Source organism: Xyrauchen texanus, chromosome 21 (genome assembly GCF_025860055.1).
Source record: "Xyrauchen texanus isolate HMW12.3.18 chromosome 21, RBS_HiC_50CHRs, whole genome shotgun sequence".
Lineage (NCBI taxonomy): Eukaryota > Metazoa > Chordata > Actinopteri > Cypriniformes > Catostomidae > Xyrauchen > Xyrauchen texanus.
The window spans coordinates 29,802,820-29,818,610 of NC_068296.1; the positions used below are offsets into that span (position 1 = coordinate 29,802,820).

Genomic DNA, 15,791 nt, shown 5'->3' on the forward strand with positions numbered 1-15,791 from the left:
AGAACATTTCTGAATGAAACAGACGCATTTCCCCACCTTTATACCCGTTTGTCCAGGGGCGGGACATGCAAATTCTGTGCGCCAACTTCTCATTGGCCTTATTTCATAGATCAGATGTATATTCGGCGCTCAAAAGAGACCCCTAGTGTTGCTTCTTCGACACAACGTCGAAGTTAGCAACAGACTGGAAACTACACATACAATGTGTGCTTAAAACAAGGATTGCACTTTGTTTGTTTTCTGCAGTGCATTTCATGTAACGCTGCCAGTCAAGAACAATATGCTGATAAATAACTCTCATTTGTGTGTTCCTCATCTTTAGATTAGTAATTTAGATCAACATCAATGTCGATAAAAAACATGGATAAATAAGCATTATTGAAAGCAACTTTGTAGATATGAACAGAGCCACATTTATTAGACTGTTTGACTGATGGCCTATTACGTAAGAGTTGTTTCGGATCATGAAACTCACCTGTGATTGACTGCTCAATTAGCCCAAAGTAACAAAAAGCAAAGAATACTGTATTCAAATCCTCATTTGGACTCGGTATGGTTTAGCTTAGAAAAGTGCGGTGGACAAAAATCACCTTTTTAAAGAGTGCCGGGAATGCAGTGGACTTGGAATATGATGCATGGGCTACTTTTATAACACTTTTGGCTGCTTTATTAGGCTAAGCTTTAACATGAGTGACTGTCCACTGTGGTTGTGTAGAATTCAGCCAACAGGACTGGATTAAATTATGGCTTTTGACAGGGATGTTAAGGCTGAATATCAAGTACACCCTCCATACTATCTCTAAATATCCCAATGGTAATTCTTTAACACATCTATTGTTATTTACTTTTATTGTGTAACCTATGTTTCATTAATATTAACCGGCAATAAACTGCTTCATGAACTATTGATAAGATTGCAGAAATTTCCTACAACTGTATCCTAAAACAATGCTAACATAGCTTTTTGGCTGTTAGTCAACATTAACCAGTAGCCAGCACAGCCTAGGTGAAATCAGATGTTTCAAAGGCTGTGCAGAGTATTATCTTTTCATGAAAGGAATGATATGCATTGACGAATCGTGCACAATAAAACCAGAAAAATGCGTTTCAAGAGTCTCTAAGCTCACCAGGCCTTTGACACAGTAAATGGAGTCAATATTGTTGCAATATTGAAACATGCATTTCAAGAGTCTCCAAGCTCACCAGGCCTTTGACACAGTAAATGGAGTCAATATTGTTTTCTTATTGACTCTAAGGGGATATTCTGGATTCAAATCAAGTTAAACTCAATCAACAGCATTTGTTGCATAATATTGATTACCATAAAAACTTTAAAAAAAAATGTAACTTGTCCCTACTTTTCTTTAAATAAAATCAAAAATCGAGGTAACAGTGAGACACTTACAATGGAAGTGAATGGGGACAATTTTTGGAGTGCACACCGCAGTGATGTGAGAGGAGATCACAGGAACTTGATGACGGTGCGATGGAGTGAGGAGCGTGAACACGTCGGAGCGTTGGAGAGGAGAACTACGTGGAACATAGCTGGAACGAAGGAGCGAGGAGCTCTGGACGAAGACCATGAAACTTCTAGGAGTGGAAGCAGGTAAGTGAGTCTGTGATCAACGTGAGAGACCAGACAAAGAGTGACGGGAGAGTGGAGCTTATATGCTGTGAAGCTGATTGATGTGGGAACAGGTTTCAGGTGCAGGTGATTAGTATTTGGAAGAGAGAGAACGTGGGGTGTAAGTGCTGGGAGTGTCAGGAGGAACTGTGACATTACCCCCCCCCTCCAGGGGCTGCTCCCGAGTGGCGTGCAGTCTGGCGTCAAGAACGCCCACGACCACGAGGAGCAGGATGATCTGGGTGGGTATCGTGGAAGTGAGAAAGAAGGGTGGGATCCAGGATGTCATTACGAGGGACCCATGATCTTTCCTCTGGGCCGTATCCTTCCCAATCAATGAGATATTCTAGGCAACCTCCATGGCGACGGGAGTCCAGGATGTCTCGGACTCCGTAGGCCGGACCGTCTTCCAGGAGTAATGGTTGGGGCGGACCAACAGCAGGGTCCGGTTCCGTGGAGCGAAGAGAGAGGTTCGGGTGGTGAGGCTTTAACAGAGAGACATGAAAGGCAGGATGGATACGGTATTCTGGTGGGAGTTGAAGTTGGAAGGTGACAGGGTTAATTTGTTTAGAGATCTTGAAGGGACCAATGAAACGGGGACTTAGCTTTTTGCAAGGGAGGCGCAATCTGATGTCTCTCGTGAATAGCCACACCTTTTGCCCAGGAAGGTAGGTCGGAGTGGGAGCTCTGCGGGTGTCAGCAGAACCTTTCTGGCGGTGTACTGCTCCAACACATTCTCACCCCAACTCGTCACATACGGACGCTTCGGGCGGTTTCGTCACATATTGACGCGCCGGGTACACCTTTGGCGTCATTTTTCGATGCGCAGGGTGGTCCCATAGACTTCTATGTATCTCTGCGAACCGGAGCGCGTAGCGTTTAAATGTCACGTCTCGGGTAAGCTCACGCCGCGAACGGGTGGACAGTCGAGACCGCGATAAATAACAATCAAAAGGAATAGGCTACAATGGCCCTCCAACTGGTTTTTTATGTTTCGAAACCAAAGGTACACCCGGCGCGTCCATAAGCGACGCCAAGGGGTCCTGCCCGAGCGTCCGTATGTGACGAGTTGGGGTGTGAGAATGTGTTGACTGCTCGTAGTTGGTGGTGGTGAGCCCAGTTCCAGACTCTTTCACTCTCCTTGAACCAGTGATCGACTGCTGGCAGCTCCGAAGGTTCTCCGGACCATGGGAATAAGGAAGGTTGGTAGCCTAAAACACACTGGAAAGGGGTAAGCTTAGTGGAGGATTGACGTAGGGAATTTTGAGAGTAATCTGCCCAGGGTAGAAAACGACTCCAGCGATTTTGACGGTGATGACAGAAGGTTCTGAGGAAGTGACCAATCTCCTGTATCTTCCTTTCAGCCAGAGGATGGTAACCTGAGGTGAGACTGATAGTTACACCAAGGAGAGAAAAGAAGGCCTTCCAGACTCGGGAGATAAACTGAGGTCCGCGGTCGGAAACTTTGTCTGGTCACCAAGTATTCGTAGTGGCCAGTTGGGGAAACGAATGCCGTCATCCATTCGTCTCCCCTCTGAATGCGAATGAGATTATAGGCGCTGCGTAGGTCAAGCTTGGTGAAGATTGTCGCTCCTCTCAGCAACTCCAGGGCAGCAGGAACTAGGGGAAGAGGGTACCGGAACTTTATAGTTATTTTGTTGAGGGAGCGATAATCAATACAGGGGCAGAGACCTCCATCCTTCTTGGCCATAAAGAAGAAGCTAGAGGCAGCTGGAGAAGTGAAAGGGCGGATGTATCCCTGGGAGAGTGCCTCCTTGATATACTCCTCCATGGTGGTCTGTTCTGGAATAGAGAGAGGGTAGATCTTACCTCTGGGCACAGGTTCGCCCGGAAGGAGGTCGATAGCGCAGTCACAGGGTCAGTGAGGTGGTAACTGTGAGGCCTGAAGGGGACAGAAAACATCCTGAAAGTGGGAGTAGCAGGAGGGAAACTCTATGGACTGTGAGCTGGTCGGGCTTTCGATCGTAGCGGTGTTCTGATTGACAATGGGTTCCCTGGAAATAGGAGGGAAGTTTGGAGCGGGAAGGTTTGGAAAACAGGTGGATAAGCATTTGGCTCCCCACTTCAGAACCTCACCAGACGACCAGCAGATGACAGGAGAATGTTGGACGAGCCAGGGGCGGCCTAGGATAATGTCGGTAGTGGAGTTATCGAGTACTAGTAAGGTGATATCCTCCGAGTGCAGGCATCCCACTTGCAGCTTGATGGGACCGACCCAGTGACGGATATACCCGGGTTTAACCCCGGTGTCCTAGCCAAATTCCCCCATTGGCCCCTATCTATCATGGCCTCCTAATAATCTCCATCCCTGAATTGGCTACATCACTCTACCATCTCCTCTCCACCAATAGCTGGTGTGTGGTGGGCGTTCTGGCGCACCATGGCTGCCGTCGCATCATCCAGGTGGATGCTGCACACTGGTGGTGGTTGAGGAGATTCCCCCTATACTATGTAAAGCGCTTTGAGTTTGAGAAAAGAGCTATATAAATGTAAGTTGTTGTTGTTGTTGTTGTTGTTACCTAAGGGTTTGCCAGTTATGGTTTGGATCTGGAGATAGGGTTTGCAGGGCTTCTTTTGGAGAAGGAGTTGTTGGCAGAGTGTGTCAGAGATGAAGTTGCCGGCTGACCCAGAGTCGAGAAGTGCTGGTACTGAGAGAGAGGAATCAGAGGCAGTAAGTGAAACATTAGTTAAGAGTGGGGAAGAGCAGATTCTCGGAGCGTGTAAATAACTCACCAAAGGGCGAGGTGGCTGAATGGGACACGAAGAGATTACGTGTCCCTCTTTACCACAGTACAGGCATAACTTCTGGGTCAACCGGTGTTGGTGCTCTGCGGGAGACAGGCGGTAGGAGTCCAGCTGCATGGTTTCACTTTCAGGTTCACATGAATAGGTAGAGGGTGGTTTGGCGACAGCTGGTGGATGTGGTAAAGCAGGCAGCTCAGCGAGACATGACCTCATTCGATTAGCCACCCGGATAGAAAGTAGTATGAAACGCTCTAGACCCATTGCATCATCAAAGGAGGAGAGGTGTAATCGCAGCCGTGGTTCCAACCCCAAGCCGTAAACAGTGAGGAGTGATGACTCATTCCATCCGCTGGAGGCTGCTAGTGTGCGGAATTTCAGGGCATAATCGTTGAAAGAACTTTTTCCCTGACGGAGATTAAACAGTTGTTCACCTTGCGAAGTATCCCCTGCAGGAAATCCAAAAACTTACCGGAAGTGTCGGGTGAAGCTGTCAAAGGATTGGGTTACGGGGCTATTGAAGTCCCAGAGAGGTTGGGCCCATTGTAGTGCCGGTCCTGTCAACAGTGAGACGACAACGGCTACCTTAGAACGTTTGGTAGAGAAACGATGTGGTTGCATCTCAATCGCTAACGAACATTGGGTTACAAAACCACTGCAGTACTCCGCCACTCCAGAGTAGGGCGCTGGGTTGGCAATGGGTGACGAGGAATGACCAGGAGAAGGAATAGCGGAAGCGCTGGTGGATAATGGAGGAGCGGAGGGATCCAAGTTGTGAGTTAGCGCTTGCCGGAAAGCATCTACGAGGGTTTGAATGGGATCGGGTCCTGCCGGGTTCATGATTGTTGTTGAGGGTCTGGTCTTCTGTAACAGATACTCAGACTCGAAGGTAGTGTTAAACCCGGAGGTGTAGTTTATTGAGGGATTAAGAGGAGCTGGTGAACCTGAGTGCACACCGCAGTGCAATGGAGAGGAAATCATGGGAACTTGATGATGGTGCGATGGAGTGAGGAGCGTGAACACGTCGGAGCGTTGGAGAGGAGAACTACGTGGAACGTAGCTGGAACGATGGAGTGAGGAGCTTGAACACGCCGGAGCGTTGGAGAGGAGAATTACGTAGAACGTTGCTGGAATGAAATAGCGAGGAGCTCTGGACGAAGACCATGAAACGTCTAGGAGTGGAATCAGGTAAGTGAGTCTGTGATCAACGTGGGAGACCAGACAAAGAGTGACGGGTGAGTGGAGCTTATATGCTGTGAAGCTGATTGATGTGGGAACAGGTTTCAGTTAGAGGTGTTAGTGTTAGTATTCGGGAGAGAGAGAACATGGAGTGTAAGTGCTGGGAGTGTCAGGAGGAACTGTGACAGTTTTAGGGTTTGTTTACATTACATCATCATGGCAACGAAGTTGTAAAATTGGCTATAACTTTACAAAGAAAAGGTTAGTAAGCAATTTTATCACAGTAAAATCATGTTAACACTCATATTGTTTACGTATTGTGAAACTGTGAGTATGTTAAAGTTTACGGATTGGCCCCAATCACTTTCATTGTAAGGGCTCACTGGAACACAGATCTTTTTTTTTTTTTTTTATGTGGTAATCATTTTTATGCTATAAATGTTATTGATTGAGCTTAACTTGTATTGAGCCCCGAACATTCCGGAATATTGTCCTGTATGAGTTTGCTGAGTCTATTGGTGAATCTTTGAGCACTGTTTGTCTCAAACATCAATTACTGGCATGTGTAAGAGTGCATGTAAATGCATGTATGCATGTTTATGTGTGTGTGCTGGACTGGACACAGCACTCTGGGTCGAACCACAACAGACTGTTTTCCAAGCCGTAGATGGTCAAAAATGTGAGGGGATGTTGTTAGTATTTCCTTGCAAGCTGTTCAGCTGTGTCAAAAAGAAAAAGAATTGGACCTCAGGGGCCTAAACATCCACAGAGACATAAACAACAAGACCAGCACACTGAAATATCATGGATGTTTTCTTTAACACAAAACATCTTGTATTGGCCCATAACTGATTATTAAAGGCATTCTCATCTCGGTTTTTATTTGCAGCTATTTGTCTCTGATGTTGATTATCCACAGCGATGAGCGCCAAAGAGTTCACAAGGACACAAAATGGCTTGTTTGATTCTGTGTGCATTGATACTACAATTATGTGGTATCCAACATTCATGTGTAAGGGTATTAAAGGGATATTAAAATCAACCTATTGATTAAAGCCAGTCGTGTGCAATTTTGACATTGCTTATTTTGACCGGCACAGAGATTTAAAAAGCACAATTTCCCATGATCAAAGAAAAGTTCTAACAAGAAAAAACAAGTTCATATCTATCTACATCTATCATTCTGGAAAAGGCCAAGATCGGTACACACTAACAGCGAGAGGCGACTAAATGAGGAACACTTGGAGCTCTAGTGAACCTCTCCAGCAGCATCTGACCTGCCAAGGTTTCTCTAACGGTGCACCATAAAATCATCCAGGCCATTGCAAAGAATCCTAAAAACATCCAGAGAACTGCAGGCGGCTCTCACCTTGGCATTGTACATTCAGAAAAAGATTGAGCAGAACTGGTCATCATAGAAGAGATGCAAGACGGAAACATCACCAACTGAGAAGAACATAAATGCTTGTTTTTCATCTGGCAAGTAGCACCCAGATGATTCCAAGTGTTTAAGGAGAATTTTCTACTGACAGATTAACCAAAAGTGGATCATTCTGGATGAGGTGGGTTTCATTATACCTGGCATAAACCAAACACACAATTCCACACTTGAAATGTTGAATGTGAACATGCAGTCATGCATCCATCCATGAGCTGCAGATGTGGCAAGTTGGTCAATGCAAAACACCAAAGCAAGTTCACATGAGAATGGCTGCTAAAAGGGGCATTAAGACAGGATTAAGAATAACATTACGATGTGGTGCTAGAAAGTTAAAGTGAGTTGTATGCAACAGACAACCAGTTATAAACTAATGCTTGCCTTATTAAAGCTAATGTGTGTAAGTTCTGTTTCACTAGCACCACCTGAACAGAATTGCAACAGTAAATATTGTTTTCAAACATCTTTCTGAATACGCCCCCCATCTGCCGTTAATCAAACAACGGAGATTCATTGATTCAACTCACACCATTGGTCGAGTCAATGTTGTTGAGTCTGGCTTGATGAGTTGCTCAAATTTTTTTATAGTGCCACATAGTCACGGTGTTTCCAGTTTTCTAAAAGCTTAACCTACAAATGGCTTACTTATAGTTTTCTCTGCATATTAAGCTTGGATTGTATAAAGTATTTTTTAACACAAACAAGATACACACTTCAGCTTTAAATAGTTGCAGAAACTTTCATGTATTTAGTTTCTGAGGGAAACAATTAAAAATGTCTTACAAATGGACTAGCAATTATTAGACCCCTATATTTGTCTAATCAATTATTTAGGGCTGGGTATTGAGACATATTTCCTGATTCGATTTGATTCAGATTTTGATTCGAAATCGATTCATATGGGTATATTTAAGTTATATTGTCCCTTTTGTTTAAATATGAAAGAAATTCTCTCCCAGCTAATGCTTTTAATTATACAGAGGACCTTCTAACTAGGTGTATTATGAAAAATATAAATTTTTACCAATTATATTTTATTAGTTATCATTTTGATAACATTTTGGCTTTTTAAAAATGAACAAATCAAATCAATAAATAAGATATTTTATTTTATCTATTATTATTGTTTAATTACATAGTTTTAACTATTTACAAGTATTTACATTTGTTTAACGTGTGCTAAATTAACATAATCTAAAAGTTAAATATTGGGATTTAAGAATTGATAGCGATGGATTGGAAAATCTATATTTTTACCTACCCCTGTTATTAATCTCATACAACTGCAAATAACAATGTTATCCCAGGGTTTACAAATACAGTGTGAAATATGATTTAACAGGATTACATAATTTCCCTGGGTGATTATGTCTGAAAGGCCCAACGGAAGTCTTCGGTGGCAGATCTGCTCAGGTGTCACTGGTTCTACTCGACCAGCCCAGAGCGGGATTTGAACCAGCGATCCCCAGAATGGGAGTCAGACGTGCTAGCAAGAGGCTATAAAAGCCATGGACTCTAGCCACGGACTCTAGTGCGTCTCATAAGGCCAGAAGTGTGAGGTTTACACACTGCACAGCTATGACATACCAGCTGGCTACCGTTACACTCACCCCCTAAACCTCACTCTCTTCCGGGTCACGGCACCAGTGTAACCGGTCCTACTCGACCCATTCCAAGCGGGATTAAAACCAGTGATCCCCAGCATGGGAGTCGGATGCACTAGCAAGGAGGCTATATAAGCCATGGCCTCTATCCTCGGTCGCTAGTGCGTCTCATAAGGCCAGGAGTGTGAGGTTTACACACTGTAAAGCTATCATGTACCAGCTGACTACCATTACACAGGAACAGGTGATGTTATAACCTGAATATTCAGTGACATTAAAGGAATCTGAAGGTGATTAATAATTATTAATCTGTGACATGTCGGATGCCCCTTGCTTTCTTCCACAAATGTTTAGGAGTCAAACTGCTCAACTCTGCTGCGGTCCAGGGGAAATGAAAGGAGACACACTTGTGCTAGAGCCAAGGAAAATAAACAGTGTGAGAAAGTTTGAGTAAGAACCTTTCGCACACGCCCCCAGACCCCCACCCCATCTGTCTGCGATCTACACGAGGCCGGGAACAGGAACAATGGGACGCCATTATTGGGTCACGTGCAGAGAGAGAGAGAGAGAGAGAGAGAGAGAAAATCTAATTCCTCTGGAAAGTAGGTCAGTATATTGAAGCATCTGTTTTAGCCATAGTGCACATGCAGCTTTAGAAAAAGTAAACACACAGAAGAAAGAGCAGAAATACTGCAAGCATTTATTAGCCTCGAACCTGATGCGCTACTGGACCCTGAGGCAAATCGCTGGCTGCATGAACTGCTGCTAAGAGAATGAAGTTACGACACCTGGCAAACTATAGCACACCTCTACATCTCCTGCTAAATGGTGACTTGCTGGTCTTTGCTGGGTTTTAGATTGTCAATTTGGTGTTACACTGGTTTAGCTAGTTGGCAAATTGGTCTTCCAGCCTGGCCAAACTGGATATATTTTGATGGATTAAAAGAGGTTTTAGGCACTTGCCAACTGCTTAGGTTAAATGGGTCATGACATGAGGAAACAAACTTTCCTTGACCTTTTGGTCATTGTACTATAAAATCGTATTGTAAGTTTCAGAACTCAAAACCTCCTCACTACAAAAAGAGCATTTGTTGAAACCAGTCTGCCAACACGATTCATTTTCTACTTCCTCCTTATTGTAATATCACACTGTGGTTGACATTTGCATTTGACCACCTCCACAACACATCAATGCCTACTTTACCTTTAATCACTTCCGTAGCCTGCCCAGTTGTGGTGAGCAGATGAGTCAAGAGCAGAGATAACAGTGGACATTTAGATTAGATTAGATTAAACTTGATTGTCATTGTGCAGAATACAAGTACAGGGCCAGTGAAATGCAGTTAGCATCTAACCAGTAGTGCAAATAGTAATATATTATAAAAAATAAATGCAGGTAAAGTGTAGTTGCGAATAAGGTAGATATGTAGAATAGTGCAGATGAACACTGTGCAGAGACATGGTAAGGTATGAGGTATAAAGTAGGGATGGGCGGATTGATACTTAAATATCGATAATTCCTAAACTGATGTGGTATCAAGAATATCAATCCTCACATCAAAATATAAATTCTGAAGGTTTTTTAAACTAGTGATCTTATTATTTAGACAACATGGATATTAATGCATCTCATAAACTTCGAAGTGGAAAAGAATAATTATATGAGCGAATTGTTGAATGGCACCCTTTCATTCATAGCGCTCGTTCAAAGAGAGAGCAGTGCTTTAATGACAGAAAAACAGCATCTGGAGTTATTCACACTAATCTAGACATGACATGTTTTATAATGGCTTTTTTTACAGGCTTATTTAAATTCAGAGGTGTTAAAACATTGATAATGATCTTTAATCCTCGTTAAAAACGATACCCATATGAAAACTACCCATGGATTTACAGTGGTAATATTGTATTAACCATGACTGCAGTAACCACAATTGTAACTATGTTTTTTTTTGGTCTGGCAATAACCAAGATTTTGATACAATTAACCATTGTTTTACTACAGCAATACTGTAGTGTCCATACAGTTACTTGGTTTTAGTAATAGTAGCCATATAGTAATATCTTTGGTTAATTTTGTGGTTTTATATGTTGCTTATACTTTTTAAATTTTAAACTTAAAAGCTTAAACTAATTTTTAAAAGGTAAACAAAGCAACCTAATAATTGAATAAAATAATAATAAAAAAATGTTTAACAACATTTTAATAATTTAAATGATTAATTTTAACCAAAGAATTTGTAAATATTTAATTTATTAGAGGTATTGGTATCGATATTGGCCTTATAGTACTTGTATCGGATCGAAAAGAAAATAAGTGGTATCGCCCATCCCTAGTATAAAGTGGTTCAGAAATATGTACAGTGAGGAAAATAAGTATTTGAACACCCTGCTATTTTGCAAGTTCTCCCACTTAGAAATCATGGAGGGGTCTGAAATTGTCATCGTAGGTGCATGTCCACTGTGAGAGACATAATCTAAAAAAAAAAATCCAGAAATCACAATGTATGATTTTTTAACTATTTATTTGTATGATACAGCTGCAAATAAGTATTTGAACACCTGAGAAAATCAATGTTAATATTTGGTACAGTAGCCTTTGTTTGCAATTACAGAGGTCAAACGTTTCCTGTAGTTTTTCACCAGGTTTGCACACACTGCAGGAGGGATTTTGGCCCACTCCTCCACACAGATCTTCTCTAGATCAGTCAGGTTTCTGGGCTGTCGCTGAGAAACACGGAGTTTGAGCTCCCTCCAAAGATTCTCTATTGGGTTTAGGTCTGGAGACTGGCTAGGCCACGCCAGAACCTTGATATGCTTCTTACAGAGCCACTCCTTGGTTATCCTGGCTGTGTGCTTCGGGTCATTGTCATGTTGGAAGACCCAGCCTCGACCCATCTTCAATGCTCTAACTGAGGGAAGGAGGTTGTTCCCCAAAATCTCGTAATACATGGCCCCGGTCATCCTCTCCTTAATACAGTGCAGTCAGCCCTGTCCCATGTGCAGAAAAACACCCCCAAAGCATGATGCTATCACCCCCATGCTTCACAGTAGGGATGGTGTTCTTGGGATGGTACTCATCATTCTTCTTCCTCCAAACACGGTTAGTGGAATTATGACCAAAAAGGTCTATTTTGGTCTCATCTGACCACATGACTTTCTCCCATGACTCCTCTGGATCATCCAAATGGTCATTGGCAAACTTAAGACGGGCCTTGACATGTGCTGGTTTAAGCAGGGGAACCTTCCGTGCCATGCATGATTTCAAACCATGACGTCTTAGTGTATTACCAACAGTAACCTTGGAAATGGTGGTCCCAGCTCTTTTCAGGTCATTGACCAGCTCCTCCCGTGTAGTTCTGGGCTGATTTCTCATCTTTCTTAGGATCATTGAGACCCCACGAGGTGAGATCTTGCATGGAGCCCCAGTCCGAGGGAGATTGACAGTCATGTTTAGCTTCTTCCATTTTCTAATGATTGCTCCAACAGTGGACCTTTTTTCACCAAGCTGCTTGGCAATTACCCCGTAGCCCTTTCCAGCCTTGTGGAGGTGTACAATTTTGTCTCTAGTGTCTTTGGACAGCTCTTTGGTCTTGGCCATGTTAGTAGTTGGATTCTTACTGATTGTATGGGGTGGACAGGTGTCTTTATGCAGCTAACGACCTCAAACAGGTGCATCTAATTTAGGATAATAAATGGAGTGGAGGTGGACATTTTAAAGGCAGACTAACAGGTCTTTGAGGGTCAGAATTGTAGCTGATAGACAGGTGTTCAAATACTTATTTGCAGCTGTATCATACAAATAAATAGTTAAAAAATCATACATTGTGATTTCTGGATTTTTTTTTTTTAGATTATGTCTCTCACAGTGGACATGCACCTACGATGACAATTTCAGACCCCTCCATGATTTCCAAGTGGGAGAACTTGCAAAATAGCAGGGTGTTCAAATACTTATTTTCCTCACTGTATAAATGGTATCTATATGCACATGTATCTATATTACTATTCATAGTAAGTAACATATAGGAAACAATTTATATAAACAAATTCTAAACATATAATATATACAAGTAAATATACTGTATGGGCATAATGTTATTGTAGTTAAGGGGAGAACAGAATAGTACTCTTTGCAAGCTGCAAGAATTATGTAGTATTAAGAAAGGGCAAGAATGTGCAATAGAGCAGTCAGCAGTACTGTCAAGTCTTAAAAGAAAAACAGCACCAAAACTGTGTTTTGTGTTTCTGACAGAGGGGCAGAATGAGGGCAATAAATTATCATGTTTTACAAATATATGACTGCTTTTTGTGCAAACAACTTTACTAATTTTAGAAATGAACCTCAAGGAACAAACTAAAATAATTAAAATAAACCCTTTAAAACCAACTTGACAATCTTAAATCAGTTTAAGACCAGCAAACCACTTCAGGCTGATCTAAACTGTCCTTACTTTTGAGTCCAGACAACCCAGAGTTTGGGTGGGTCTCATAAATCATGTTTAGCATAGTCAGTTTCCAGTACTGGGTAGTAACATCTTGCATGTAATATGGATTATGTAATCAGATTACAAAATCAAGAATTTGTAATTAGATTAAATACACATTTTAAATACTCATAATCTGACTACAGTTACTTTTTATAGATTACATGATTACATATTAACAAGGCAATGGCTGTAAACGCAGTAAATTGTTAACAATTTATTAAACATATTCTTACCCTGAAGTCCAATAGTCTCACAGATGAACATTTTGAGCATGTGCTCCTTTTACGTTATAACAGATATGCACTCCTGCTAAGGAATAGGTGATGGACTATTACTAAGTAGTAAGTTAGTAATTGTATCAGAGTTTTGAGCTGTCATTTGCTTTAACCAAGCAATGTCATATCTGTTGATTTCAGGTTCATTACTGTTTGTTCATGTACATTTTCTATTGTTTTATGCACCTAAAATGAACTAGATATTGTTTAAAAATATCTATATTGCTACAGTACCTCACCAATGATGTGCAGCTAACACATTGAATTTAATTACTTAAAAGGATCTAGTGGATCTTTAATGGAACAAATCCCATCGCTCTACTGCTGCTGATGATGCAGTGGATTCCACTGCATGAAACTTGACATAAAACTTGACACAACTGTTCCTTGTGTGACTCGGTGGAACTCTGCTGTTTAGAAATGTAAGCACAGCGTAGTTCTAGTGGGAAGACTAGCAGCTGTACATCATTGCACCATTAGCTGGGTAATTCCCAGGCAATCACCTTTAAGCCATTGCTTAATAAGTTTGCTCACAATCTATCACATTGCTGTTTCAGTATGCTAACACGGCAAGCTCCACCACCCCACCATCACCAGTTGAGTCCCGTCCTGCACAGGGGTAGGCTCCTCGCCCCTGCCTCCTATCTCCGGCAGTATATGACGGTTCAGAGTACAACTTCTTTGGACTGCCAGACGGTGCCTACACCAAAGAGAGACATTACTTTTCTGTTTTATATTCATCAAATAAATGTCATCTTAAATTTCACTCAAGTCTCCAAGTCTTCCTGATAGAAATATTTTGCTCTTTTAGAATATTCATGTTGTTCGAAAGATAATATCTTGCACCTCAGCTTTGGAATAGGTGATGAACTATCAGTAAGCAATAAGGGTTAAAAGTGTTTCAGTGTTTTTAGATGAAAGCTTTGATGTAGGCAACGCTGGTGATTTTATGTCATTAATGTTCGTAATGCTGCCATTGATTTATACACTTAAAATGAACTTGATGTCTCAGTGTTTTAAATTATAAACGTTGGCCATGCACTGTCACTGCTGTTAGATTTAATGTTTATTTAATTAATGTAATGTTTAATGCACTTTTAAAAAATGTTATAAGGAGCTCTTTTTGTGAGGCTCTTTTTGTTAGTAATAAATAATTTAATAAATGTTCTTCCTCTTTGTACTTTTAGGTTAAATTTATTATCCTACTCAAATGCATGTCACATAAAATAAAGTAGAATTAAGTTGAAAGTAATCCAAAAGTAATCAGATTAGATTACCCCTATGTAATCTATGCGATTACATTACTGATTACATTTTTGTCATGTAATTTGTAATCGGTACCTGATTAAAATGAACAAGTAATCCACCCCCTGTCTGTTTCACAATCCTCCCTGTGTCACTAGACCTGCATCAGTCTTAGTGTGACACTGGGTGTTAAGGAGGATGCATTGTCCATTCCTCTGTCCTCAACTCTCTGACTGGGCACAAGGTTGTTTAATAACCGTGGCAACTCTTCGACACTGCAAGCAGACAACCGATACAGTAATACCATGGTACTTTGAAATAAAGAGCCTACCATTGTACTGAACTATTATCATATTCATATACCAGAGTATTTACATGGTACACTTAGAGTATCAAGGTTTTACCATGGTACATGTCCAAATAACGTAGTACTATGTAAAAATAATATGAATAATAGGCTAATAATACTTTTTGAATGTAAACCACATACCACTTTTCCCTCAAAAGCAGCGCTTGAATATCCTTTTTGAATGGTGTATTGTGGAGCATGTTTGAAGGGGAACATTTCATAATCATAAATTGTTTCTCAATGCCCACTCTTTCATTGTGCATTGTTCGTGTTTCCTCATTACATATGTTCAGGCGCTGCCAGCGGGCGCGCTCCCGCACCAAACGTGTCTGGGAACGCGGACAAGTGATGATGCTGCCGCAGAAACATGAGGCGCGCTCCAGCGGGTCTGACAGACTGTTATAAAGTGAATCAAGTTGAAACAGTTAAAAAACGCTTCCTGTCATTCTAAACTGATGTAACTGATTCTAAAAACCTTCCCAGTATCGTGATGAATCAGTGTTCCACACAATTTAGATAAAAAATCAAAATATTAGGCTAAATAATTATAATTAATTATATAATTATTAATAATTATTAATAATTGGCTGTGACGTGGCATGGAGCAGGCTGACTCTGGCTTGGATGTGACATGGCATGGAGCAGTCTGACTCTGGCTTGGCTGCGATAATCACATTTAAAATATCAATATCCGATTATATGTTCAATCCCCAAGGTTGGTGAATATATTTGCCTTATTGATTTTGCTTTAAAAATTGTATTAATTTATTGAAACACGAAAAACTTGAACAAAAGACATTTCTAAATTCAAATTTCATTTTAAA

The 15,791-nt window shown here is 41.4% G+C and overlaps 2 long non-coding RNA genes across 2 annotated transcripts; one reads left to right on the top strand and one right to left on the bottom strand.

Moving 5' to 3' along the window:
- Positions 1-8,114: 8,114 nt before the first annotated feature.
- LOC127661712 (uncharacterized) lies at positions 8,115-14,066 on the top strand. Its single transcript, XR_007972782.1, has 3 exons — positions 8,115-8,852; positions 8,963-9,214; positions 13,931-14,066. It is a non-coding gene; the product is annotated as an uncharacterized LOC127661712 (long non-coding RNA).
- Positions 13,941-15,238, bottom strand: LOC127661710 (uncharacterized). Its single transcript, XR_007972781.1, has 3 exons — positions 15,109-15,238; positions 14,715-14,893; positions 13,941-14,073 (listed from the first exon to the last, which is right to left on the bottom strand). It is a non-coding gene; the product is annotated as an uncharacterized LOC127661710 (long non-coding RNA).
- Positions 15,239-15,791: the final 553 nt, after the last annotated feature.